Source organism: Salmo salar, chromosome ssa19, assembly GCF_905237065.1.
Source record: "Salmo salar chromosome ssa19, Ssal_v3.1, whole genome shotgun sequence".
NCBI lineage: Eukaryota > Metazoa > Chordata > Actinopteri > Salmoniformes > Salmonidae > Salmo > Salmo salar.
The window spans coordinates 3956760-3969288 of NC_059460.1; the positions used below are offsets into that span (position 1 = coordinate 3956760).

The 12529-nt window shown below is 42.9% G+C and overlaps 1 protein-coding gene across 3 annotated transcripts in view; it reads right to left on the reverse strand.

Annotated features, from left to right (window-relative positions):
* The window catches only part of LOC106578325 (netrin-3), a 104062-nt gene that overhangs the window by 21016 nt on the left and 70517 nt on the right, over nucleotides 1-12529 (reverse strand). The window lies entirely within an intron of this gene.

Here is a 12529-nt window from a genome sequence, read left to right on the forward strand (position 1 = left end):
ACTCCAGCATGACAATGGCACCAGCCATACTGTTCGTTCTGTGTGTGATTTCCTGCAAGACAGGAATGTTAGTGTTCTGCCATGGCCAGCGAAGAGCCCAGATCTCAATCCCATTGAGCACGTCTGGGACTTGTTGGATCAGAGGGTGAGGGCTAGGGCCATTCCCCCCAGAAATGCCCGGAAACTTGCAGGTGCCTTGGTGGAAGAGTGGGGTAACATCTCACAGCAGGAACTGGCAAATCTGGTGCAGTCCATGAGGAGGAGATGCACTGCAGTACTTAATGCAGCTGGTGGCCACACCAGACACTTTTGATTTTGACCCCCCCTTTGTTCAGGGACACATTATTCCATTTATGTTAGTCACATGTCTGTGGAACTTTTTCAGTTTGTCTCAGTTGTTGAATCTTGTTATGTTCATGCAAATATTTACACATGTTAAGTTTGCTGAAAATAAACGCAGTTGACAGTGAGAGGACGTTTCTTTTTTTTGCTGAGTTTATATTGTCTTAAGAACATTTTCAGTTTTTATTATGCTCAAACACCAATTTAGGTATATCTAATTTCAAAATAGGCCACCGTCACTGTCAATCGTGAATGATAATTCTTCACGTTTTACCGGTGAAACAGCGAAGCAAACTGCATCTGCATAGCAGTCATTTGATCTTAATCAGTTTCATGGGAATATGCATTTCGATCTTCTTGAATTACTGTTTTGTGAACAAATTAGAGCAGATGGTGTTAACAAACTATAGCCTAGTCTAACAGCCTTCCTGTATTGTGTTTAAATCCAATCACTTTCGGCTTAATGGCGATCGCGTTTGAGTTTTGGCCGCATGAGAAAAATGTGTGACTGTTCAGATAACCATCCTAAAATCCCATAAGAAATTATGTGGTGTTTTTGCTGTAATAGTAACGTTATACTATGCTATTAAATTTGGTTATGTTATGTAGACTACTAATGAATAATTATGTGATCTTCCAAGGCATTGATTCAGCTTTGATCTAGCTTTAACCTGTTGGGTCTAGGGGGCAGCATTTGCACGTCTGGATAATTTTTTTTTACCCGATTTAATCTGGTTACTAATCCTACCCAGTAACTAGAATATGCATATACTTATTATATATGGATAGAAAACACTCTAAAGTTTCCAAAACTGTTTGAATGGTGTCTGTGAGTATAACAGAACTCATTTGGCAGGCAAAACCCTGAGACATTTTCTGACAGGAAGTGGATACCTGATGTGTTGTATTGACTTTAAACCTATCCCATTGAAAAACACAGGGGTTTAGGAATATTTTGGCACTTCCTATTGCTTCCACTAGATGTCACCAGCCTTTACAAAGTATTTTGAGTCTTCTGGAGGGAGATCTGACCGAACAAGAGCCATGGAACGATGATGTCCCATTAGACACCTGGCGCGCGAGTTCATGTTGGGTACCCTCGTTCCAATACGTTATAAAAGAGTATGCATTCGTCCACCTTGAATATTATTCATGTTCTGGTTAAAAAGGCCCTAATGATTTATGCTATACAACGTTTGACATGTTTGAACGAACGGAAATATATTTTTTCCCCTCGTTCATGACGAGAAGTCCGGCTGGCTTACATCATGTGCTAACGAGACGGAGATTTTTGGACATAAATGATGAGCTTTTTTGAACAAAACTACATTCGTTATGGACCTGTGATACCTGGAAGTGACATCTGATGAAGAGAATCAAAGGTAATGGATTATTTACATAGTATTTTCGATTTTAGATCTCCCCAACATGACGTCTAGTCTGTATCGCAACGCGTATTTTTCTGGGCGCAGTGCTCAGATTATTGCAAAGTGTGATTTCCCAGTAAGGTTATTTTTAAATCTGGCAAGTTGATTGCGTTCAAGAGATGTAAATCTATAATTCTTTAAATGACAATATAATATTTTACCAATGTTTTCTAATTTTAATTATTTAATTTGTGACGCTGACTTGACTGCCGGTTATTGGAGGGAAACGATTTCCTCAACATCAATGCCATAGTAAAACGCTGTTTTTGGATATAAATATGAACTTGATAGAACTAAAAATGCATGCATTGTCTAACATAATGTCCTAGGAGTGTCATCTGATGGAGATTGTAAAAGGTTAGTGCATCATTTTAGCTGGTTTTATGGTTTTGGTGACCCTGTCTTTGACTTGACAAAACATTACACACAACTCTTGTAAATGTACTGTCCTAACATACTCTAAATTTATGCTTTCGCCGTAAAACCTTTTTGAAATCGTAAAACGTGGTTAGATTAAGATGTTTATCTTTCAAATGGTGTAAAATAGTTGTATTTTTGAAAAATTTGAATTTTGACATTTATTTGGATTCAAATTTGCCGCTCTTGAAATGCACCTGCTGTTGATGGAGTGCACCACGGGTGGCACGCTAGCGTCCCACCTAGCCCCAAGAGGTTAATAGCACCATTGTAAGAAGTGGCCAAGTGACACTCCGGTGAGCTCCAGCAGCACTACACTGCTGCACCAAAGAAGCTAATTGAATTGCACCTAGCCTACTCTTTTGCCTGGCGCAAAATGTGTTGATGCAGAAACGAGAGACCACGTGACTGTTTTATGAAAATCTGGGTATCTTTGGCCAAGGAAACATTTATGTTTGGTCTCAGAGAATGTAAAACAGTTAGGAAGGGATACTTTTAAAATGGGATTGAGTGAAGTAGTAGCAAATATGTAGAATGAGCAACGAATGAGCATAGAGATCGTCACAAGTTTGACAAAATCCTTATTTCTTTCAGTCTAATATGGCTATTTACTTATGCCTACTTCTGTAGCTCTTCGTCAGAAGCACACTTTTTGTAAGAAGGTCTAGTTAGTCGTAACTGTCCTCTCCAAGTTTGGCTGGAATTTAACCTGAAAGGATTTGAGAAATGCCATTGGTTGATGATAGGCCTACCTCTCGTCTTGGGCGGAGCAGAATATCATATGTCAACAATGATTGGAGAAGTGATTCATGTCACCAGTACCACATCCTTATGATATATATCTTGTCTTAACCGCAAAGTGACTCCAAGAGACAGGCTGGAATGTCTGACTTAAATATGGGACAAATCAACTATTTTTTCTAAATGACTGTTGTTTGAATTTGTTGATCAAATGCGGAACAAAGGGCCATAATGCGGGACTGTCCCGCACAATCTGGGACATTTGGTCACTCTAGTCTGCACTGAATGTTAGCATGGTGCCAAGAAGTGTTGCCAATCACAGTGTGTGTGAGAGAGATAGACTGACTGTGACGGACTTCTTTGTTATAGCCAAGAACAGTGTTATAACCACATCCAGTACAGATATTGCCACCACGTCAAGAATGGGTTTTCAAGCATGGCTTTTAATTTGATAACAAAATTACCTTTGATGGGACCATGAGATACTTGAACAAAAAATCTCAAGGCCATATCAATAATAATGGGAATTTTAAATCAGCCGACAGTGGAATTCTGTTTCTCAAATGCAACATCCCTCGGAAGAGCAATGCCTGGCACAGGGAGATGGGAACGAAGACCTTTCTCCACCCAGTTTTCCAGGGTCGCAGGCCCCAGGAAAAGAGCACATTCTCAGACTCCTTCCCTCAATTCCATCTGCCAGTTATTATGTAGCCAATTTCCATGGAATTCTACATTTAATGAAATACTAGTTGGATTTGAATCCCCCTTGGACATGTCCTGTTTCTGAAGCTACGCTGCTGCTGGCTCTTTAGTGCTGTGTTCTGGGAGGCTGGTGGGATGGGGTCTGGGTTTGACCCTTGACCTCAAGCCATTTTAACAAAAGGGTTTGGACCATAGACATGACATCATTGGTCTGGAAACATGGATGGATGTTATTGAGGTACTGTATGAATAACTGGGACGGGTGAAACCCACATTAGGTTTAATAAAAACACTTACCATAATTTCAAAAAAATGTCCATTGAATATAACTATTGTTCCCTGGACAGCAGAAAGATGGCAGTATAGTGCAGCTGTTGAACAGAAAGGTCGAAATAGAATGTTTGCCGAACTAGAAATGCTCAGCTACAGCGAACGAGACATATCAGTTTGCTACTAGCTAATTTAGCAGTCTGGTCAACATGGATCAATTTACTGTAAAAAATAATCGTAAATCTATTAACAATGAAAATGAGGGGGATGAGCTGGAGAACAACGTGACATCAATGAACGAACAATCACCGGAGAGCCAGGAAAATCCGGAAGATGGCGGCTGGGAAATGCAGCTAGCTAATGTGGCCAATGTGGCTCCAGTGGCTAAGAGAAGGATATGGTCGATTCAAGAAGAACACAGAAAACTCCAAGAGAAATGGACAGACAAGTATTTTTTTGTACTGCATGATGGGACTAGTTCACTCTGCCAGAAGGCAGTCAATTGTTTTAAACGAGAAAATTTAGAGTGACATTTCCAGTCACACCATGCCCACTTCAACAAAACATATCCACCACAAAGCAACCTCAGAAACAACAAAATAACACAACTCAAAAAGGACAGCTCAAAGGACAACAACAAGTGATGGACAGATCTAGCACTGTTGCAGAGAAAACGACAGAGGCAACATATGAGATTGCTTGGATACTCGCGAGAAACAAACCTTCACAGACGCGGAGATTGTCAAAGAATGTTTTAAGGCCTCAGCCGAAATATTGTATGCTGATTTCACAAACAAGGAAGCTATTTTAAAGCAAATTAAGGGACTGCAACTCTCAGACTTGACCATAACAAGATGAATAGACAACATCAGCGAGGCCATCGGTAAGCAACTGATTACTGACATATCCGTGGCGCCGTGTTTTAGTATTGCGCTTGACGAAAGCACTGATGTAAGTGACATTGCCCAATTATGTGTTTGGGTCCGCTTCCCTCAAAATGAGTTGTTCAGAGAGGAACATTTCTGTTTATTGCCCCTTCAGGGACAAACACTATGAGAGGATATCTTGATAGTCCTTGTTGCATTTTTTGCTGATAATAATATTGACAGGTCAAATCTGGCATCTGTGTGCACTAACGGCACCCCAAACATGCGAGGGAAGGAGAAGGGATTCATGGGCCTGATGAGAAAGAGAGAGCATATTCTCGAATTTGTTACGTTTCATTATACACTGCTCAACAAAAATTAAGGGAACACTAAAATAACACATCCTAGATCTGAATGAATGAAATAATCTTATTAAATACTTTTTTCTTTACATAGTTGAATGTGCTGACAACAAAATCACACAAAAATAATCAATGGAAATCCAATTTATCAACCCATGGAGGTCTGGATTTGGAGTCACACTCAAAATTAAAGTGGAAAACCACACTACAGGCTGATCCAACTTTGATGTAATGTCCTTAAAACAAGTCAAAATGAGGCTCAGTAGTGTGTGTGGCCCCCACGTGCCTGTATGACCTCCCTACAACGCCTGGGCATGCTCCTGATGAGGTGGCGGATGGTCCCCTGAGGGATCTCCTCCCAGACCTGGACTAAAGCATCCGCTCCTGGACAGTCTGTGGTGCAACGTGGCGTTGGTGGATGGAGCGAGACATGATGTCCCAGATGTGCTCAATTGGATTCAGGTCTGGGGAACGGGCGGGCCAGTCCATAGCATCAATGCCTTCCTCTTGCAGGAACTGCTGACACACTCCAGCCACATGAGGTCTAGCATTGTCTTGCATTAGGAGGAACCCAGGGCCAACCGCACCAGCATATGGTCTCACAAGGGGTCTGAGGATCTCATCTCGGTACCTAATGGCAGTCAGGCTACCTCTGGCGAGCACATGGAGGGCTGTGCGGCCCCCCAAAGAAATCCCACCCCACACCATGACTGACCCACCGCCAAATCGGTCATGCTGGAGGATGTTGCAGGCAGCAGAACGTTCTCCACGGCGTCTCCAGACTCTGTCACATCTGTCACATGTGCTCAGTGTTAACCTGCTTTCATCTGTGAAGAGCACAGGGCGCCGGTGGCGAATTTGCCAATCTTGGTGTTCTCTGGCAAATGCCAAACGTCCTGCACGGTGTTGGGCTGTAAGCACAACCCCCACCTGTGGACGTCGGGCCCTCATACCACCCTCATGGAGTCTGTTTCTGACCGTTTGAGCAGACACATGCACATTTGTGGCCTGCTGGAGGTCATTTTGCAGGGCTCTGGCAGTGTTCCTCCTGCTCCTCCTTGCACAAAGGCGGAGGTAGCGGTCCTGCTGCTGGGTTGTTGCCCTCCTACGGCCTCCTCCACGTCTCCTGATGTACTGGCCTGTCTCCTGGTAGTGCCTCCATGCTCTGGACACTACGCTGACAGACACAGCAAACCTTCTTGCCACAGCTCGCATTGATGTGCCATCCTGGATGAGCTGCACTACCTGAGCCATTTGTGTGGGTTGTAGACTCCGTCTCATGCTACCACTAGAGTGAAAGCACCGCCAGCATTCAAAAGTGACCAAAACATCAGCCAGGAAGCATAGGAACTGAGAAGTGGTCTGTGGTCACCACATGCAGCACCACTCCTTTATTGGGGGTGTCTTGCTAATTGCCTATAATTTCCACCTGTTGTCTATTCCATTTGCACAACAGCATGTGAAATTTATTGTCAATCAGTGTTGCTTCCTAAGTGGACAGTTTGATTTCACAGAAGTGTGATTGACTTGGAGTTACATTGTGTTGTTTAAGTGTTCCCTTTATTTTTTTGAGCAGTGTATCATTCATCAGGAAGCACTTGTGGCTAAACTCAAAAACTGTGACTTACAGAATGTGATTCAGCAAGTTGTGTGCGTGGTGAACATTATTATTGCGAGGGCACTGAGTCACCGGCAATTCAGTGAGTTGCTGGAGGAATACCAGACAGAATACGGCGAGTTTTGAAAAGATTTCTTTCTCTCCTCCCTCAAATCCGTGAATTTTTTGCAAACAAGGGGAGAGGAGCCAGAGCTGGATGATCCACAGTGGATATTAAAGCTTTTATAACTGACATCACCTGCCACATGAACACGGTGAATCTCCAGCTCCAAAGGAAAGCTAAAACTCCGGGCAAATGCTGTGTGTGGTCACAGCATTTCAAAATAAAATCTCCACACTGTTCGTACCTGACAAACAGTTTGTTAATTTCCCAAAACTCAGAGCAGTCACCACATACCCAGACATACTGCAACATTTTAGCTATGATGCATTTGTGCATGTGTTGGAAGAGTTGAAATTGGAGTATGAGTCAAGATTCAAGGATATCATGGAGTACAAGGAGTTTTTCAACTTCATTGAGAACCCCTTTCATGTGCCAGTGTAATCTCTGACCCCAGTCATCACAGGCCTCTGTCCTGACCGTACTGGAATAGAGTGAGATAGTGGAGCTGCAGGCAAATTACACACTGCAAGGTGAACTAAGATCAGGTGTTACCCATTTCTGTAGCCTTGTGTCACACAGAGTATCCACTTCTGAAGCAATGTGTGCAGAAGGTGAAATTTTTTGTCAGCACTTGTTCATGTGAAGCCACATTTTCAACAATGAACATTGTGAAACAAAAACAGATAAACAGACTGTCACGTCCTGACCAGTAGAGGGAGTATTTGTTATTGTAGTTTGGTCAGGACGTGGCAGAGGGTATTTGTTTTATGTGGTTCGGGGTGGTGGTTTGTTTAGTAGGGTATTTGATTTATGTATTCCGGGGGGTTTTGGGCACTGTTCTTTGTTAGTGTATTTCTATGTTCTGTCTAGTCTTTTGTATTTCTATGTTTTGTTTATTGGGGTTGGACTCTCAATTGAAGGCATGTGTTTTCTAGTTGCCTCTGATTGAGAGTCCTATATATAGGTATGTGTTTGTTGAGTGCTTTGTGGGAGATTGTTCTGTGTATAGCCTTGTGCCTTACAAGCCTGTGTATAGTCGTTGTGTTTTCTTTGTGTACGTGTTTATTTTGGTAATCCTTCTTCTCCGTTTAAAATAAAGAAGATGAGTGCACATTTCCCCGCTGCATTTTGGTCTATATCCGACGACAGCCGTTACACAGACTTATCAATGAACACCTGGATTGCCTCACAAGCAACAACAGACTATACATTTAGGATGAATTCAGTCAAGGGGCAGAAGGGACATTTTAAGTAACCCTTAATATGGGTCTTATATATGTGAGGTAGCCTATTTGATATGTGTATATATATATTTGTGATGTGCTGTACATCAAATCGATTGCATGTGCTCTGTTGCTCTGAATTTTCTCTCAATTGATCATTGATAATATTGGAAGAAAAAGTTCAAATTAAAGATCTGTACGGCCCTCTGAATGATTGTCTCAACCCAAAGTGGCCCCCTTACAAAAAAATTGTGAGTAACACTGGTGTGGAGGGTGGGCGAACTGGAGGAGGGATGGAGATTGTGATCAAACGTCTCAAACACACACACAGCTGTGAGCACTTGTGTCCATTAACACCTTCTAGCAGGATCACTGGCACTCTCATTTTTCTCCAGCCTAAATCCTATACTGCCATACGTCCCTCCTTCACATGGAGGAATTCAATGTTCAATTCAATATTAGGACTTTTCTACACAAAACGGACAAATAATTTGGATCAACAGATTATCTAAACTGCCATTGTGAATAGGAATAAACTGGACAATAAAACTCCAGTTCTAGAGCTGGCATCCAATATAAGAGGAAAGCTCAGATGCTGGATTAGACCTGTTGAGAAAGGGAGAGTGCGTTTATGTGTTGTGAATCAGTTGCTTGGACTACCGGCTGGATCTGATACTTTAAACAAGACATTCCCAATATTCCTCTCTTTAAAAAAAGCTTGGGAAGAGGGGAAGGAAGAGAAATGAAAAAGAAGAGAAATCTGGAGAGAGGTGGGGGGGTGTTAACTTCACCTCAGTGCCTGCTTGAGGATTTGCTGCGGCACTTGGAATGTTTATGGGTTTGTTTTGAAGTGCTTTGTGCACAACTACTAGAACACACAACACATGCACACACACACATGCACACGCACACACACACACACCAGACAAACTCACTCTAATTAGGCTCAGCAGGGATAATTGAACACCGGAGAGGGCCATTTTTCAATCATTAACACATCAAAGCTCCACCGGAGGTCAGGGCTCCAGATAGCATATGACACGTCAAAAGCAACATATATACACTGCTCAAAAAAATAAAGGGAACACTTAAACAACACAATGTAACTCCAAGTCAATCACACTTCTGTGAAATCAAACTGTCCACTTAGGAAGCAACACTGATTGACAATAAATTTCACATGCTGTTGTGCAAATGGAATAGACAACAGGTGGAAATTATAGGCAATTAGCAAGACACCCCCAATAAAGGAATGGTTCTGCAGGTGGGGACCACAGACCACTTCTCAGTTCCTATGCTTCCTGGCTGATGTTTTGGTCGCTTTTGAATGCTGGCGATGCTTTCACTCTAGTGGTAGCATGAGATGAAGTCTACAACCCACACAAGTGGCTCAGGTAGTGCAGCTCATCCAGGATGGCACATCAATGCGAGCTGTGGCAAGAAGGTTTGCTGTGTCTGTCAGCATAGTGTCCAGAGCATGGAGGCGCTACCAGGAGACAGGCCAGTACATCAGGAGACGTGGAGGAGGCCGTAGGAGGGCAACAACCCAGCAGCAGGACCGCTACCTCCGCCTTTGTGCAAGGAGGAGCAGGAGGAGCACTACCAGAGCCCTGCAAAATGACCTCCAGCAGGCCACAAATGTGCATGTGTCTGCTCAAACGGTCAGAAACAGACTCCATGAAGGTGGTATGAGGGCCCGACGCCCACAGGTGGGGGTTGTGCTTACAGCCCAACACCGTGCAGGACGTTTGGCATTTGCCAGAGAACACCAAGATTGGCAAATTCGCCACTGGCACCCTGTGCTCTTCACAGATGAAAGCAGGTTCACACTGAGCACGTGACAGATGTGACAGAGTCTGGAGACGCCGTGAAGAACGTTCTGCTGCCTGCAACATCCTCCAGCATGACCGGTTTGGCGGTGGGTCAGTCATGGTGTGGGGTGGCATTTCTTTGGGGGGCCGCACAGCCCTCCATGTGCTCGCCAGAGGTAGCCTGACTGCCATTAGGTACCGAGATGAGATCCTCAGACCCCTTGTGAGACCATATGCTGGTGCGGTTGGCCCTGGGTTCCTCCTAATGCAAGACAATGCTAGACCTCATGTGGCTGGAGTGTGTCAGCAGTTCCTGCAAGAGGAAGGCATTGATGCTATGGACTGGCCCGCCCGTTCCCCAGACCTGAATCCAATTGAGCACATCTGGGACATCATGTCTCGCTCCATCCACCAACGCCACGTTGCACCACAGACTGTCCAGGAGCGGATGCTTTAGTCCAGGTCTGGGAGGAGATCCCTCAGGGGACCAGCCGCCACCTCATCAGGAGCATGCCCAGGTGTTGTAGGGAGGTCATACAGGCACGTGGGGGCCACACACACTACTGAGCCTCATTTTGACTTGTTTTAAGGACATTACATCAAAGTTGGATCAGCCTGTAGTGTGGTTTTCCACTTTAATTTTGAGTGTGAATCCAAATCCAGACCTCCATGGGTTGATAAATTGGATTTCCATTGATTATTTTTGTGTGATTTTGTTGTCAGCACATTCAACTATGTAAAGAAAAAAGTATTTAATAAGATTATTTCTTTCATTCAGATCTAGGATGTGTTGTTTAAGTGTTCCCTTTATTTTTTTGAGCAGTATATATATATTTTAATATACAGGAAATTTGCTGTAAAACTGTGACATTTTCTCTCAGCCAAATGGCAAAATGTGTAGAATAGCAGGAAATAGCTCACGGAAACTTTATTTTATAGATGACCCAAATCATTCTTTTGAATTATTAGATCTTAAAATGTACAGTACCAGTCAAATGTTTGGACACAACTACTCATTCAAGGGTTTTCTTTATTTTTACTCTTTTCTACATTGTAGAATAATAGTGAAGACATCAAAACTATGAAATAACACATATAGAATCATGTAGTATCTCAGAAAGTGTTAAAAATGTATTTTAGATTTTAGATTCTTCAAAGTAGCCACCCTTTTCCTTGATGACAGCATTGCACACGCTTGGCATTCTCTCAACCAGTTTCGCCTGGAAGGCTTTCCAACCGTTTTGAAGGAGTTCCCACATATTCTGAGCACTCGTTTGCTGTTTTCATTCACTCTGCGGTCCAACTCATCCCAAACCATCTCAATTGGGTTGAGGTCATGTGATTGTGGAGGCCAGGTCATCTGATGCAACACTTCATCACTCTCCTTCTTGGTCAAATAGCCCTTACACAGCCTGGAGGTGTGTTGGGTCATTGTCCTGTTGAAAATCAAATGATAGTCCCACTATGCGCAAACCAGATGGGATGGCGTATCGCTGCAGAATGCTGTGGTAGCCATGCTTGTTAAGTGTGCCTTGAATTCAGTGTCACCAGAAAAGCACCCCAACACCATGACACCTCCTCCTCCATGCTTCATGGTGGAAAGAACACATGCAGAGATCATCCGTTCACTTACACTGCGTCTCACAAAGACAAGGAGGTTGGAACCAAAAATCTAAAATTTGGACTCATCAGACCAATTTTGTTTTTGCTGTTGCAGCAATTCGACCATGAAAGCCTGATTCATGCAGTCTCCTCTGAATAGTTGATGTTGAGATGTGTTTGGTACTTATTTATTTGGGCTGCAATTTCTGAGGCTGGTAACTCTAATGATCTTATCCTCTGCAGCAGCGGTAACTCTGGGTCTTCCTTTCCTGCGGTGGTCCTCATGAAAGCCAGTTTCATCATAGCGCTTGATGGTTGTTGCGACTTCACTTGAAGAAACTTCAAAAGGTCTTCACATTTTCCAGATTGACTGACCTTCATGTCTTAAACTGCCGTTTCTCTTTGCTTTTTTGATACAGAAATATCTCATTTACATACATATTCACACCCTTGAGTCAATACCTTGTAGAAGCACCTTTGGTGGCGATAACAGTTGTGAGTCTTTCTGAGTAAGTCTCTAAGAGCTTTGCACGCCTGGATTATACAATATTTGCCTTTTTTAAATTCTTCAAGCTGTCAAGTTGATTGTTGATCATTGCTAGACAGACATCTTCAAGTCTTACCATATATTTTCAAGATGATTTAAGTCAAAACTGTAAGTTCAAAATCTTCTTGGTAAGCAACTCCAGTGTAGATTTGGTGTTTTATGTTATTATCCTTCTGAAAGGTGAATTTGTCTCCCAGTGTCTGTTGAAAAGACGACTGAACCAGGTTTTCCTCTAGAATTGTGCTTATAGCTGTATTCTGTTTATTTTCATAATAAAAAAACTCCCTAGTCCTTGCTGATGGCAAGTATTTCCTTATTTAACCTGTATTTAACTAGGCAAATCAGTTAAGCACCGATTCTTATTTACAATGAAGGCCCAGGAACAGTGGTTTAACTGCCTTGTTCAGGGGCAGAATTACAGATTTTTACCTTGTCAGCTCGGGGATTTGATCTAGAAACCTTTTGGTTACTGGCCAAACGCTCTTAACACTAGGCTAC